Source organism: Pinus tabuliformis, chromosome 5_2 (genome assembly GCF_031772625.1).
Source record: "Pinus tabuliformis cultivar Carrire ecotype Pingquan chromosome 5_2, CPIR1, whole genome shotgun sequence".
NCBI classification, from domain to species: Eukaryota; Viridiplantae; Streptophyta; class Pinopsida; order Pinales; family Pinaceae; genus Pinus; species Pinus tabuliformis.
The window spans coordinates 286,433,778-286,448,481 of NC_142306.1; the positions used below are offsets into that span (position 1 = coordinate 286,433,778).

At 32.4% G+C, this 14,704-nt stretch overlaps 1 pseudogene; it reads left to right on the top strand.

Moving 5' to 3' along the window:
- Positions 1-9,501: 9,501 nt before the first annotated feature.
- Positions 9,502-10,378, top strand: LOC149158655 (uncharacterized; annotated as a pseudogene).
- Positions 10,379-14,704: the final 4,326 nt, after the last annotated feature.

The following is a 14,704-nucleotide window of genomic DNA, read 5'->3' on the forward strand; positions in this document are numbered from 1 at the left end:
CAAATTATTCATGTACCATAAATTATGTACATACAACCACTTGTTATATCCAACCCCATTATATGTCTTGGCCTCTTAAAGTTCAGTGCTAGTTAAAACCATTATTTGGGCCTACAATATTAATTTGGTTTGCACACACACACACACACACATCATGGGTATGGAACTTTGAACATCTCCTGGCATAAATATCTAACTAGATATTATAATGTCCTTGGTGAGAACATTAACATGTAACACCCTTGGTATGAATATCTCTCATACTTACAACAAAACACTCCTCCCCTCACTTTAATATTTTACATGTTAAATGTTAACCCTTCATCCTAGCGTCTGGTTTGAGTGACTATATTCATGTTTCCATGTGATTCTTCCACATATACATATAGCATAGGTCTAACTGGTTGACAACACATGTCTAGCACATGGTCAATTGTGGGGTTGCAACAATGGATGGTCTAGATCACTCAGGGTTATCCAACAATGTGAAAATGTTAGGGTTTCGTTTGGGAAAAATTGTTTACCCTTAGATGATTCTCATTTTATCTATGATTCTATTGCTACCATGACCTTTGTGGTGAGGAGGAAACCCTCATACCAAAGCCTCATTTATTTATTTCTTCTGATGGATTATTCTTATGCAGATACTAAATCATTTTGAGTAGATATCGTTTTGATGACATCTATGCCTAAGGTTTTCAACCAAGACTATTGAATGTGTAGGGTAAGGAGTTGACTTACTATAAAACTTCAATTTTTTTTCCTTTTGTGTTACTTGTGAATGCATTGTTTCCTAATCACTAATTCGGTGCTTTTTGATAGGAACGATAGTCTCAATTTCCCTAACTATTCACACAATGGAGGACATTCTCTGCATGCGAAAGTTGAGTTTTTTATCCTTGTCCACCAAGGGTTCTTCGGTAATTTCTTTAAGTGGTAGATTCTTTTCCATGTCCAATGGTTTACTTTAACCCTAATTTCAATCCTACGCCATCTGTAACTCCTTACTATTATTGTAGTCCTTTTCAGTTTCTCTTATGATTGAGCCTAGAGGCTCATTATACAACCTGGTATGAGGGTGATGTGTAAGTATGTTCACGATCAACATGGAGTTGACATGTGTCCCTCTTAACATAAAAATAAAAATAAAAATAAAATATTCTCAAAGTAATGTTAGTTATACTTTAATGTTAGCTATGTATATATTATGCATTTTTTTTAAATTACATACATATCATATAAATATATTGAAAAGATAATTATTTATGGTTCTGTTGAAGGCTACAAAATCTCCGCCTACAATCTTATAAGGGAGACCACCCGATCAGGAAATTAGAGAAGCTCCTTTTCTGTCGAAATGGTACTTCCAACTCGTTAAGCTAAACAGAGTTACCTTCTTTATATATCCATTGGCTTAAAATATGACTTTCACCTACCAATAGAGAAAAGACATCAGATTAGTTCTCTTGCTGATCAAACAAGAAAGTGATCCTTAAGTTGATGTGGGGCTTAGCCAAGCCACAACTAAAGTTTGTCTCCTTGATAAGAGGACTTCTAGGAATGTATAATTAAATCTAAATATAAACTAACACTAGAATACAAGAAAAAGTATACAAAATATAAAGCTATCTCGATTAGTAAGATGTGTATCTAACCTAATCTAGAGCAAGACAACTAATTGAATTGAGATTTAAATATTTCTTCCTTATAGTGAATATCAAGTTAATGAAGTAGTTCAATTGGTTGATATTATGATTACCAAACACAACTTATTTAGATATCCTTTCACCAATATTATTAATCAACAACATTCAAGAAGTAGTTCAAAAAAATGATGATTATTAGTAATCCAACAAATCGAATGATTAAACAATAATACAAGTAAATAGTTCACATAATATTATTGTTTGTTAAGGCATAATTAAAAGGCTAATCTCTGAGTAAGTAGTTACTTAGAAATTAGAGTTCAACGCATAAGGTAAGAGATAAACAACATATAATTTCAATAACTCACTCAAAGAGACAATACTACAGAAATATGACTGAAAGTCACAAGTCTCTACTATTATAAAATGAAACTAGTATTCAAATAATAGTATCTTGAATACCAATTTCTTAAGTCAAATTCGCTTGCTCTGATCTCCAATAGTGAAATCTCTTCCCATCATACACAATTGAGATATGTAAAAGATAAATATCTCTATTCCTCAAATATGAGATTAAAATCTCGTCTACTCTAGAGCCATAAATCTTTGTTACAGTACTGCTTTTAGAATTCTAAATTGCAGAGTGGAGAAGGCCTTTTTCCATTATTCAAATCCTTACAAATCCTAGAGATGGTATTTATACATGTTGGGCATACGAATAGTCTCCCTTGATTTTCTCAACACATGGAGCAAATAAATGTAAAATAGAGTTGAATTATTCCTTTAGATCAAATTCTGGTAGAATATGAATGGCTATAGATTGAGGAGATGCCCAGTTTATCTCATTCTTGGATAAGACCACATTCAATTGTTTCAACAATGATAATTATTTCATGCCCATTTTAGATGTACTTTTCCACCTGGAGGAGTTTTTTTAGAGACCAGTTGTTGGATCCATTAGTATATTTTAGCCTAGAAGCTTCTTTGCCAGTATAGGGAAAAAATTAGTCGAAATCAAGCACAAAAAATAAGCCAAAGTATAAGCAAACTATAAAATAAAAAATATGAGCTGTGAAACTGAATTAAAATAAATTAAATGGATTTTTTTATTTAAACATTATAGATCTACCAAATAGTGACATGTGGCAACATTTGAGTGGAGGCAGAGGTAAGTCTATCAGAAATTTTTATAATGTGCACAAACAAAAACATCAATACTAGGAGGCTCTGATACGGAGTGGATGCGATTTCACATTTAATTATTTTCTAAAAACCATATCGGGTCCAAATATCGGAGGAGAATGGATTACCAGAATTTGAAAGTCGTAAGGGTATGTTTATCGAAGATTAGGTATTGGAGGTAGATGATTATTAGATATTTTATGACTGTTACCATATAAAAATTTCCCATGTAAGGGGTGGTGATGACATAATAATAAACTAAATTTTATAATGATATCAGATCTGGAAGTCAGACTCTGGTATATCAAATAATTTCCGAGGTTGGAACTTTTGATATAATGTAGCTAGTGGAATGGTCAGTTATTACAGAGATATTGGAAGATTGGGCTATCATATTTTCTTATGAAAGACATGTTTAAAGAGCCAATATGTATTATTTTTGAGGTTCTATGGTATGTCGAAGATTTTGTTTTATGAACCAACGTTTTATATATTATACGGGCTTGTATTAGATATCCTTTAATATATTATGATACCAATGGGTTCCGATATGTATAATGTAAGAATTACAACCACTTGTAATATAAAGGGTTTAGCCCTAATACTAATTTGAAATAATAAATCCACTTTAACATTGAAGCTTGGTCTCGGGGGCTATGTTTATTATTTACAAATTAAGTAAATCAAAATAAATTTATTATTTATACAAAAAGTAAATATTTACAAAATAACATAAATAAAAAGTGATTATGAAATTTATGTATACTTAGTATGCCAAGGTAGTTAAAATATCCAGCCTAAGTCCAAACATTATTTACAAATCAGATAACCACAAAAAGTGAAACAAAAGATATAGGAAGCTAGGGTTAGGTAAAATTTTCTAAGGCAATCAAAACTAGAAAACAAAAGGGTCCCCATAATTTTATTATATGGCTAAAATAATAATTAAATGGGTGCTTGTTGAGTACTACAACAATTGGTGAGACACTGGGCGAAACAACTATCTATGGGAAAATACCAAGGAAATTCAAAGAAAAAGGAATAAAGATAAGATGCTAGGACTCAACTTTTCCTTTTAAAAATATCTTTGTAAAAACCATTTAGAATTCAACATTTGCATAAAATCTCTTGTATTAGATATAAAAGTATAATCATATTTTAGACAACTATGTATAGATGTTAGCTTAAACTAAAGAAAATAAAGTTTATTTATGAGTTCAGCCAAAATATATAATCAAATGTGATAGGTGGTACCACTGCTAGCATCTGGCATCCATAGTCTCGACATGCTCACCTTTTAACCCTTAGAAGTGTCAGTATCCCATCCATTAGTTTATACTTTATAGGAATAAGCAATAATTATTTTATTTCCTTTTGGTTACTTTGAAAGCCATTATACTAGCTCGGTGACCAGATATTGACAATGCCATTCACAAGTACCAATAATAATGAATAGGTCGGGTCGTGATGAGACCTCTTGTCTTATAACCGTTTGGCTACAAGCCATTATCCTGGCTTGGTAACTAGGTGTGATAATGTCACCACTATCAGTGCTTATGATCATGGTAGGCTGGCTCTTTGTGAGACCCCCTATCATTCAAGTCTTTTTATTTTTATTTTTTAATTACACTCTAAATATATTTTATTAATGGATTGGGAGACAAATCCACTGCTTAAGAGATCGAGATGACAAGAAGAGTAATAAGATGTTAATCTTTTATTGGTGAACTTTGTTTCGTTAGTATATAAATATGTTATAGCTTATCATGTGATAGAATTAACCCTTAGAGTGTTAAGTTCATAGATCGTTTAAAAGAATGATGATTAAGTAGTAAGAGAGTATAGCAAAGTGAAAACCTGAAATATAGCATAATGTTGTTTACAATGGACTTCATTGGATCATATAGATTAAAATATAGCCCAAGTATAAAACCAAAATAAATGGTACTTCAACAAACAAAAAACACTCTAGTATATACATATGATTATGTGAAAATGAAGTAAAAAGGAAAGCAACAAATTTTAGCAAATCAACGAGGAATCCAATCGGGATAATGAGCTCTATGTAAATTTTTTACAAGATACAAAATGTATGTCAAGTTTAGAGATTTTATCTTGTAGATAATTTTTTTAATTGGGTCTTTTTAAATGATAACTCATTGATGTGTATTTTTGGGTACTTTTTCCTTTTACAAATCTTGTTCTAGAAATTTAAATTGCAAGTCTTTATATATTGTTTTTTTTTTTTAAGAAAATGACCATCAATCGGAATGAAAATAAGAAACAAGAAAGGGAAGAGAAAACTTCTTGAAACTCCTTGACTCTTCCTCCTAGCTACTTTTACTAAAAAAAAATATTCTAAAATCAATGAAAACTTGCAAAATAGAGGTGACAAGGATAAGGGAATATAATTGGAAGAGAAAACAGAAGCAAGGAATTGAAGAAGAAGGAAAAAATATAGAAAATAAAAGGATGAGAATGGGCATATGAAACTTACCAATAGAGAATTTTGTTTGATCTTACATTAGAAAAATGTTTTTTTCCACCAAAGTAACCTCTTCTTCTAATTGGAAGTAAAATCATGATGAAGTGGCTATGAATGTAATTTTCATTGGCCCAAAATCATAATTTATTCAATTTAAAGAAAGCACTAAAACAATTATTAATGTTCAAGCCTCATTTATTTATTCAATTTAAAATTCTAAGTAATGAAATATTAATCATATCCACTTCAAATTTCCATTGGAGGATCAAAGTGATAAAATAATCCTTTATAGATACTTATGAATCCAAAATGGCAAAGTCATAGTGATTCCTTAAAACTTCTCGATACATATTTTCATTATAAACACAATGCAATTAAGTTTTGCAAAATCAATTCATTAATCACATAACAAGTGTACATGATTTCACTATATAAGAACTTTGACATATTCCAAGACATTTTTCAAAAAATTTAAAGGAGATTCCAAGAAAAACATGGATTCATTACTTGCTTATTAAAAATCTGAAATAATGAATAAATGTAATCAGAAAAAAGAATCTAAATCTAAATGAATCTATCCCTAATTCCAACTGAATGAAAGGAAACATGAATAGGTATATTCATAATTCCAGTTAACCATTCTCTCATTCTAACTGCTGCATTTATGTACAAGTCAAACGTTAGTAAAAAAAATATAGTTAAATGAATAAAAATAAATTTAAATATAGTATGTACACTAATTGCTAATATATTTACAAGAAAAAACTTATTTATAATCACCTTCTCTTGAAATGTCATTTCCAACCAAATTGGAAATGGACCATAGAAATCTATATGGATGTCCATTAATGATTGGGTGAGGTTCAAAAGAGGGGATAACAAGCCATATTGTTGATATGCATTTTTAGATATAATGGCCTACATAAAATTGTCAATCTTATGTACATACGTTAAATTATTAATAATATTTTGTGAAGGAAAACTTTTCAGATGTATTTTAAATGGGTCACTGGTGTATGGATGGAAGTTTGATAATTTCAACGAAAGATCATTAATTGACTTAGATTGTTGGTCATATTTTAATAATACACTCTCTTGTTGGCATTGCTTTTGAGAGGAAAGTAACAAGTGATAAGGAATGAACATCAATTGAAATTTGAAGAGTAATAGCTCTTGATGTTCATGATTGTGATTTGAAACTTCATTTTTCCATTTAGGTAATGTATCAATTGAGTGTTCAATACTGAACTACTTAATATGCCAACATAACATATCAAAAAACTGAAAAATGAAAAATAAAACAGATCTTAAATTGAACAAAAAAAGTGAAGGAACAACAATGAAATAAAATCATAATTTACACTATTGCTAGAACTATTGTTACAACTAATGCTACAGCACAATTGGGATTGGTTTGAAGTGATTTTTTCTTCACAATAATTAACCATAATAATGGAATTCAAGTGATCACCAATAGTAATTTGTGAATTAGAGAGAGGGTCAAGATTATGAATAGAAGTGAGAATTTCATCATCATAAAAATGATAGTTTGGAATGGGTTCTTGAATGTTGAAATCATGAGTATGACTAATTGTTTGAAAATGAGAACTCGATGAAACAATTTTTTATTTTAGTTTCTCTTCATTTTCAAGTATGATTTGACTTTGATCATAAGGATTTAATTTATAAGAAGATAAATCAACATCCTTAATGTCAGAGTAATTATCATAATTTACTTCAGGATATCCATTAAAATTCTCTTCACTCTCATCCGATGTATCAAAACAAAAAGGAATATGGAGCACATGTTCATTAATTCCAAAAGAATGATCAAGGAATGATTCTCTATCTTGATGAAAACTAATTGGAAATTCATTTATATCAGTCTCTCTATTTTCTGAAACAACATTAAAGTAAAGAGGGAATAAACTGTTATCAGCAAAAATATCAGGATGGAGATGAAAATGAGAATCAGAAGCAATGAATTTTAAAATATCTCTATTTGTGAATTCATGTGCATTTTCTTCATTGCAAATTTTATATTCCAGATGATTTACTTGGCTAATTGTTCTTCCTTGAATAATGCTACCCTTAATTTTGTGTTTGATGAACATGATCAAATTCATAAATTTGTATAACGGATTGCATATTATTGAAAATTTCAGTTTCTATTTGTACTTGCTAATTTACAATCTTATTTTATAAATTAAATTCATAGTGATTTTCAGATTTCATGGCAGATGGTCCTTCAAGTCTATTTGTGATCTCTTCTTGTAGTTGTTCATAAAATTCTTGCAAGCTTTGTGATAATGGTTCATCAACATGATTATCATTAACACTATAAGAGTTGTGTACTAGATTTAGGAATTTATCATACCTAGATAAGGCCACCTTATCATGGTTAGTATGCACATCTATATCATAGGTTTGTATAAAATTACTAGAAGTTGAAAGAGAATCATCAATGCTTGAAATTGTTACATATGGATTTGATATGGGAGGAAGAGAACAAATATAGTCAAACCAATCGATGAATTCAATTTATGAAGGTTTATCTTAAGCTTTGAATCTCAAGAAAATTAATTGAAATCTAGTAGTAAAATCTAAGAGAGATTAATTTCCAATATTCCTAAATATTTGTACTCATCACATACCCATTCATAGTCATAACCATCAAATTTATAAAGGGACATTGTGATAAATTGATCCCAATTGTGAATAGAAGCAACTGGAAGAGATTGACACTAGTTTTTAGCTTTTACTAAGAACATAAGAGTAAAAATTATGCATAGAATACCTTCATCAATATCATAAAAAGTTGAATTTGAAAAAAATTTAATAAATTGTAAGGCGTGACCAAATGCAAATGTATTCCTCTTACCATTAAAATTTACCTTTGACAAGTGTCTTACTATTTCTAGTGGAGCATTGGCACATGCACGTGCAGAGATACAACTCCAACAGTGAAGTTTAAAAGGATCCATTATGATTAAAATAAAAACTTTAAATACAAAAAAATAAAAAAAACAACAAGTCTTCAGGCCCTCCTTCTAGTGCCAAAATGTTGAAGGATGGAAAATCTTTGCCTAAAACATTATAAGGTAGACAACCTAGTAAAGAACTTAGAGCAACTCTGTTTCCATTGAAATGGTGGTTCTGACTAGTTAAACTAGGCCATGTTACCTTCTCTCTATCTCCACTGGCTTAAAATATGACTTTCATCTACTAATTGAGAAGAGATATTAAATTAGTCCTCTTACAGATTAGGTAATAAAGGGATCCTTAAGTTGATATGTGGCACAACCAAGCCACAATTAAAGTTTTCCTCTTTGAGAAGAGGACTTCTAGGAATGTAGAATTAAATATAAATATAAAATAATAGTAGGATATAACCAAAAGGGTAGAAAACCTAAAGTTATGTTGATTAGGAAGATGTAGATCTAACCCAACCGAGAGAAACATAACTAATTGAATTGAGGTTTAAATATGTTTGACTTATAATGAATATCAAGTTAATGAAGTAGTTCAATTAGTTGATATTATGATTACAAAACATATCCTGTTCAGAGATCCTTTAACCAGAATTGTTAATCAAAAACATTTAGGAAGTAGTTCACAAAAATGGTGATGATTAATAATCCAACAACTCAAATGATTAAACAATAATACAAGGAAATAGTTCACATAATATTGTTGTTTGTTGAGACAGAATTAAAAGGTTGATCTCTGAGTAAGTAGTTACTGAGAAATCAGAGTATAGCACATAAGAGTAGAGATAAACAACATAGAATTGCAATAATTCACTCACATAGAAAATAGTGCACACATATGACTGAAAATCAAAAGTCTCTGCTATTATAAGATAAAACTAGTATTAAAACAATAGTATCTTGAATACCAATTTATTAATTCTGATTCCCTTTCTCTGATCTCCAACAGTCTTCTACAACTCATAAACTATGTTAATGAAATAGGAGTTGCAATAGTCCAAGCTCTGCTCATCATACACATTTCATATATGTGAAAAATAAATATCTCTATTCATAAGAGCTAGGTTTCAGGTGGTTTGTCATATTTCAGCTCCTTGAAGGTTGGCCTATGAAGGAAATGTTAAGTATTTACCACATGTGCCATAAACTCATTAATGATGATGGTAAATGTGTGGAATGGATGTACATTAATTTTTAGATGTTGGGATTTTTTTTAGTTGTTTATGTGATTTTGGTGAGTGTAAAGGATTCACAAGTATATCGTATTTCTCTAAAAGTTGAAACATTTTAAAGTTATTTATAATTTTCTAAGAATTCAATAAAAGTTATTTGTAATGGGGAAAACTATACCAATTCTTTATTCACAGAGGGCAAGAAGAAAAACAAACACAATGATATTTTTTTCTCTTAAAATGCGATACTCCCAACATGTTGAAATGATTGTGGGGGGTTATTTAAGGAATGAAATGGCTGTGAAGTGTTCTTCATCTAGTCATGAAATTTGTGGAAGGATTCTTCAAGCCATGATATTTGTGTGTTTGAACTATGGAGAATAGTGAAAAATAAGCTTTCGATACTGGTGCTTATTTCTTTGTGTGGAAAAACTGGGTTTCCACATCTACCATATTTAATTATGCTTCCCATAGAGCTCAAGATTAATTTTTTGAAATTTCTCCCCACTTTATATGTTACCAAGTTAGGTTGTGTGTGAACGTAATTTAGGTTTCTCTCTGTTAATGATGAACTATCGAAGGAGAAGTATGTAGATGAGCTTGGGTCTTTTTAAGATGTTGATAGACCAACAAGAGGAAGCCTGGATGGTCAAATATGGAAATATTATTTTATGGGGGATTAGTTTATAAAGAGGTAAATGGAGGCCTAGAGGAGAAACTTTATGAATAGATAACTTCAGCAGATTCCTTGAATGTGATTGCCCCAATACATGCATGTTCCCTTTCTAGTGATGAGTTTTATAATTAGTGGAAGGGATTAGGATCGATAACCTGCCATCAAATATGTTGGATTTTATCCAGGTGGTGACCTGATAAGGAGCAATGGAAGTAGGCTCTGCTTGATAGGGAGAATAAATGTGGCAACAACTTGTGATTTTAGTGGATTTAAGGGTGATTCTAGTTTGTGAAAATCGAGTTTACACTTTTTTTGACGTAGGGATGTTATAAGAAAGGCATAGTGCATCATGACATATAAAAATCCTATTTTCCAAGACCATATATAGAACTTATAGAGGATGAATATTCCGATTCAGGACTTTTGTAGGAAATTGTCTTGAGTGAGCCGCCCTATCCTAGAACATGAAGGACACATAAGTTTTAACTTTGGTTATAGCGTCCCATTTTAATTTATTTTTATTTTTATTGTCACGTTCTTTTGTTAGAGCACAAGTCAACTCGAAAATAACTTATGTAGACATGAGACAATAAATAAAACCTAGGGTAGAGAATATGGGTGATCTTCACTAAGACCCCCACTGGTGCTGCTAGTTGGTTCTACACCAACTACTTGGCACACCATATTTCATGTTCCCCATAGTAGCATAATTTGTAAAGAGAGAGAGAGAGAGAGAGAGAGAGAGTTTTGCAGCCATATATTCCAACCCCATTGAAACAAATAAATATAGAAGCACCAGCAAGTGGCAGAAATGAGTAGGTATGATGGACACGGGTAGTTGAAGAAGGGGCAAGAATAGGAAGTTAAATTCAGGTTGCAGTAGCTAATGGAATAATGGTAGGAGACAAAGAAAATTGAAGAGGAAGAGATTGTGGATCACTAAGAGTGTGGCAAACTGGCATGAGGTTGTGAGGTCTTGTGAGTAGAGGTTGGGACACCCACATGGGTAGAGGAGAGATGGGGTCTTATGAGACAGAGGTTGGGATGCCCATAGGAAAGGTTGAGGTGCACTAGGAGAGAGCACATATTAGCGTAGGGATTAGGGTGAAACCTACATTTAAACATTTAGAGTTCGATTTGGATCGTGTATTGGAAGTAGAGGCAAGTGTGTCCCTGGCCCGGGGACAAGCTAACAAGTTATTCCAAGGGGCTTATTGGTACCTGAATATGGCTCATCATGCATGTGGGTGGAATTGGGTTTAATTATAAGATCAAATGTAAACGACAATTTAATGCATATGTAAATAAATTGAAATTTAAGTGATAATGCACATGAGATGTGAATTTGAAAATGGAGGGAAAAGTTGGTGGGAGATTTATTTTAAAATATTCCTTAATCATCTCATTTATTATTCTTGAGCTTAACTCTAAGGTTAGGTGTGGAATTCGAGTCTTGTCTATTATTGGAATTTTTCATGGAGGGGTTTTATGGCTTGGAATATCTTTTGAGGCAATGTTTCCTCCCTATTGTTATGGTAGGGAGGGCCTAGATATTATGTAACTTTTTGTTTATCTTAATGAAAGAGAATCTGGATTCAAGTTAGCATAGTTTTCTTTGTAGCATTTTGTGTAGTTTATTTTTATTTCGAATGGGGTTCAAACAAACCCAGGTTTGGTGTGCATTGTCAAAAAACAAACCCACTCAACACTGACCCTTTTGGAATCACCCACAAAGTGGATAACACCTCAGAAAAGGTGCCATGAGGGATTACTGGCACCAAGTTTCAACCATTAAATGGAATTTTTGTGTGTAAGGCAATGATTTCCTAACTCAACATGTGGAATCCATGACATTCAACAACAAAAAGCTATAAAATCCATACTAAACTCTTATTCCACACAAGATACATCGAGGCTTCACTCAATGAACCTATGATATATCAGGTGCGTTCATGTAGGTTTTAACCTTGTACATAAATTACTTGCATATGAATTCTAAAAAATAGAAAATATACAAAGGTGAGATCATAACACATAAAACAAATATACACAGAGATTTTCCCCTGGATCCCAAAACTGAGACTATCAACTTGATTTTTCATTATGTTCCTTTCATATGTTACAATACATATATATACATACAGAGGGATCCAATACAATGGACCAAAAACCATCGTGCCAAAAACTATGTGCGAGAACCATGCACAAAACCATAGGTACATTTTCCCACCTAATATATGGTCCAAAAAAAAAAATTCCCGAGGGCGTTGCCCCGAACCCCATAGAGGGGGGCTACCCACCCCCCTCAAACCCCCTATGACCCCCCCGCTGCACAATTAGTGCAACGAAGGGGGGCCTCTGCCCCCCCTCTAACCCCCCATTTAGCTAGGCTGGCTAGTCGTGGAAAGAATATAACACAACCCAACAGTTCATGGCATACTAAAAAATCCCCCTAATTTGACTACAAATTGGAAAATACCTCTAAGATCCAAATTAATTAACCCCCTACCAATATGACCCCAATACACCTTGCCAATTTAAGAAACCCCTACTTTCACTAGATATTGTAGGTATCCATTTTTTCATTAACATTTTTTATACCTCTTTATATTTTTTCATTAACTTTGAGCTCCATTTTTTATACCTACCAATATAAAAACCCTTTACGGCCTATATATCCCCCAGTATATTATGTCATTTTTTCCTCAATATAGATCCCCTAACATGAACCCACATGGTATGGTATTTCTCCCCCAGTTAAGCCCCCGTGACAAGATATCACTAAACTTTATTCTAAGTGTTGGCTTTACTATTCATTGTCCATGATATTAAAGAGGAGTACAACATTCATGACAATTTCTCATGTTGTGCAAGTCATTATATAATTTTATGCTAACATTACCCAACCGAAATGAAAACAATAGTAAATACAACATACACATTCATGAGGAAATATAGGGGAAGATTTGTTCATTCTTTATTACTTCATTGAATAAAAGTGTGCAACGTTCTATAAATGAGATATTTTAAACTAAATCATGATCCTAGCATTATAAATCATAAAACTTTACATTCTTCTACATCATAGAGAGTGAGTGATCTTATGCAAAATGTCCTCTTAAGTCCAAGCTCAGTACATAGACTCAACTCACTAGTGTGCTAAAAAAATAGCCATTAACATGAAAAACTAACAACAATGCAACATGAAATTGATTAGAAACAATTATGTTGGAAAACCACAACACTAATAATTCTTCAGCTAGCTAACCAACCCAAAAATGGATAAGTAGGGCCTTCTTATTGTCCCTTGATGGTTCCCTTTTCATCATTCCTATGATCCTTGCTTAGTTTAACCAATCTCTACATAAGCTTAATGACCATCATATTTTCTAATAGTCTTTCCTAGATGTCCCATGCTCTCTAACTAACATATGGTCCTTGCTCGAAATATCTTCTAATGGTCGTTCCTCCACTCTGGTAGCTTTCCTCTTCCTACAAATATCTCCCATGGCTCTCATCATGATGATATTTCCCACCTTATCTATATGCCTTCAGACCTTAACTACCAATATATTCATTACACACAACCTCACTTAGATAGTACTATTTTAAACTACATGTAGTGCTCTTTTGTGTTGCATGTTCTTCTCTTGCATCATCCTCCAAAATGTGTGCTAGTTACTCTCAATCCACACCATTCTCCTCTATGTGCGATTTCTCATACTACTACAAAATTTCATAAATTTTGGCATCTAACACGCCACCCACAAAAAATTATGGCTCATCGTGAGCCACTTAGTCATTATGCAAAGATGGACATTTCTACTTCACTAACTCCTTCAAAGTTTGCAGTGCCTTTCACATTGTCTCCACTCTAGTCCTTGTCTCTTACCCTTGACTAATTAGGTCCTACGTTATTCGAGTGGTCAAATCCCTATGACTACACCATTTCCATCACTTCTTTCCTTCATCCTTTATCACTATCTACTGCAACTCAGTGCAATTACCAAACAATTTCATTTCCTCAACATGGAGGTCTTCCCACTACTTTTGTTCTTCTCAAAATTGATCAATCTAGAGCCTTGTATACATCTTCTCTTGTATGTTGTTATGCTTCTTTGTGAGACTCATCCCACCCATGTTATGCACAATCTATCATACTCTTTATTATTTGTGGATTTGTACTCTTTTGAGGTGGGACATATTGCGGTTATTCTCTACAAGCTAGTGCCACTAGCTGTTCTAACATTTTGAAGCTTGGCCCCACAATGTCTCCAACTCCTGTACTTTTGGAAATGAGGTCTCCTCTTGTGGCTCTCTGACCATTTCCAGCCATGGAAAAAAAGTTCACTTTTATCACGATCTCCGCTCTCTTGGTGATCCATTCTCATTCCCCATTATTCTATAGTCTCCACTTTGAGCTCTAACACACTCCAATTTCTAATCCTTGGCCCTATATTGTAGCTTCTCGCTTGGATGTTTTCTTTGGTTGAAAACCTTTCCTTGGTTCTCGACTTACAAAACTTCCCATGTGTACATATGATATTTATGTT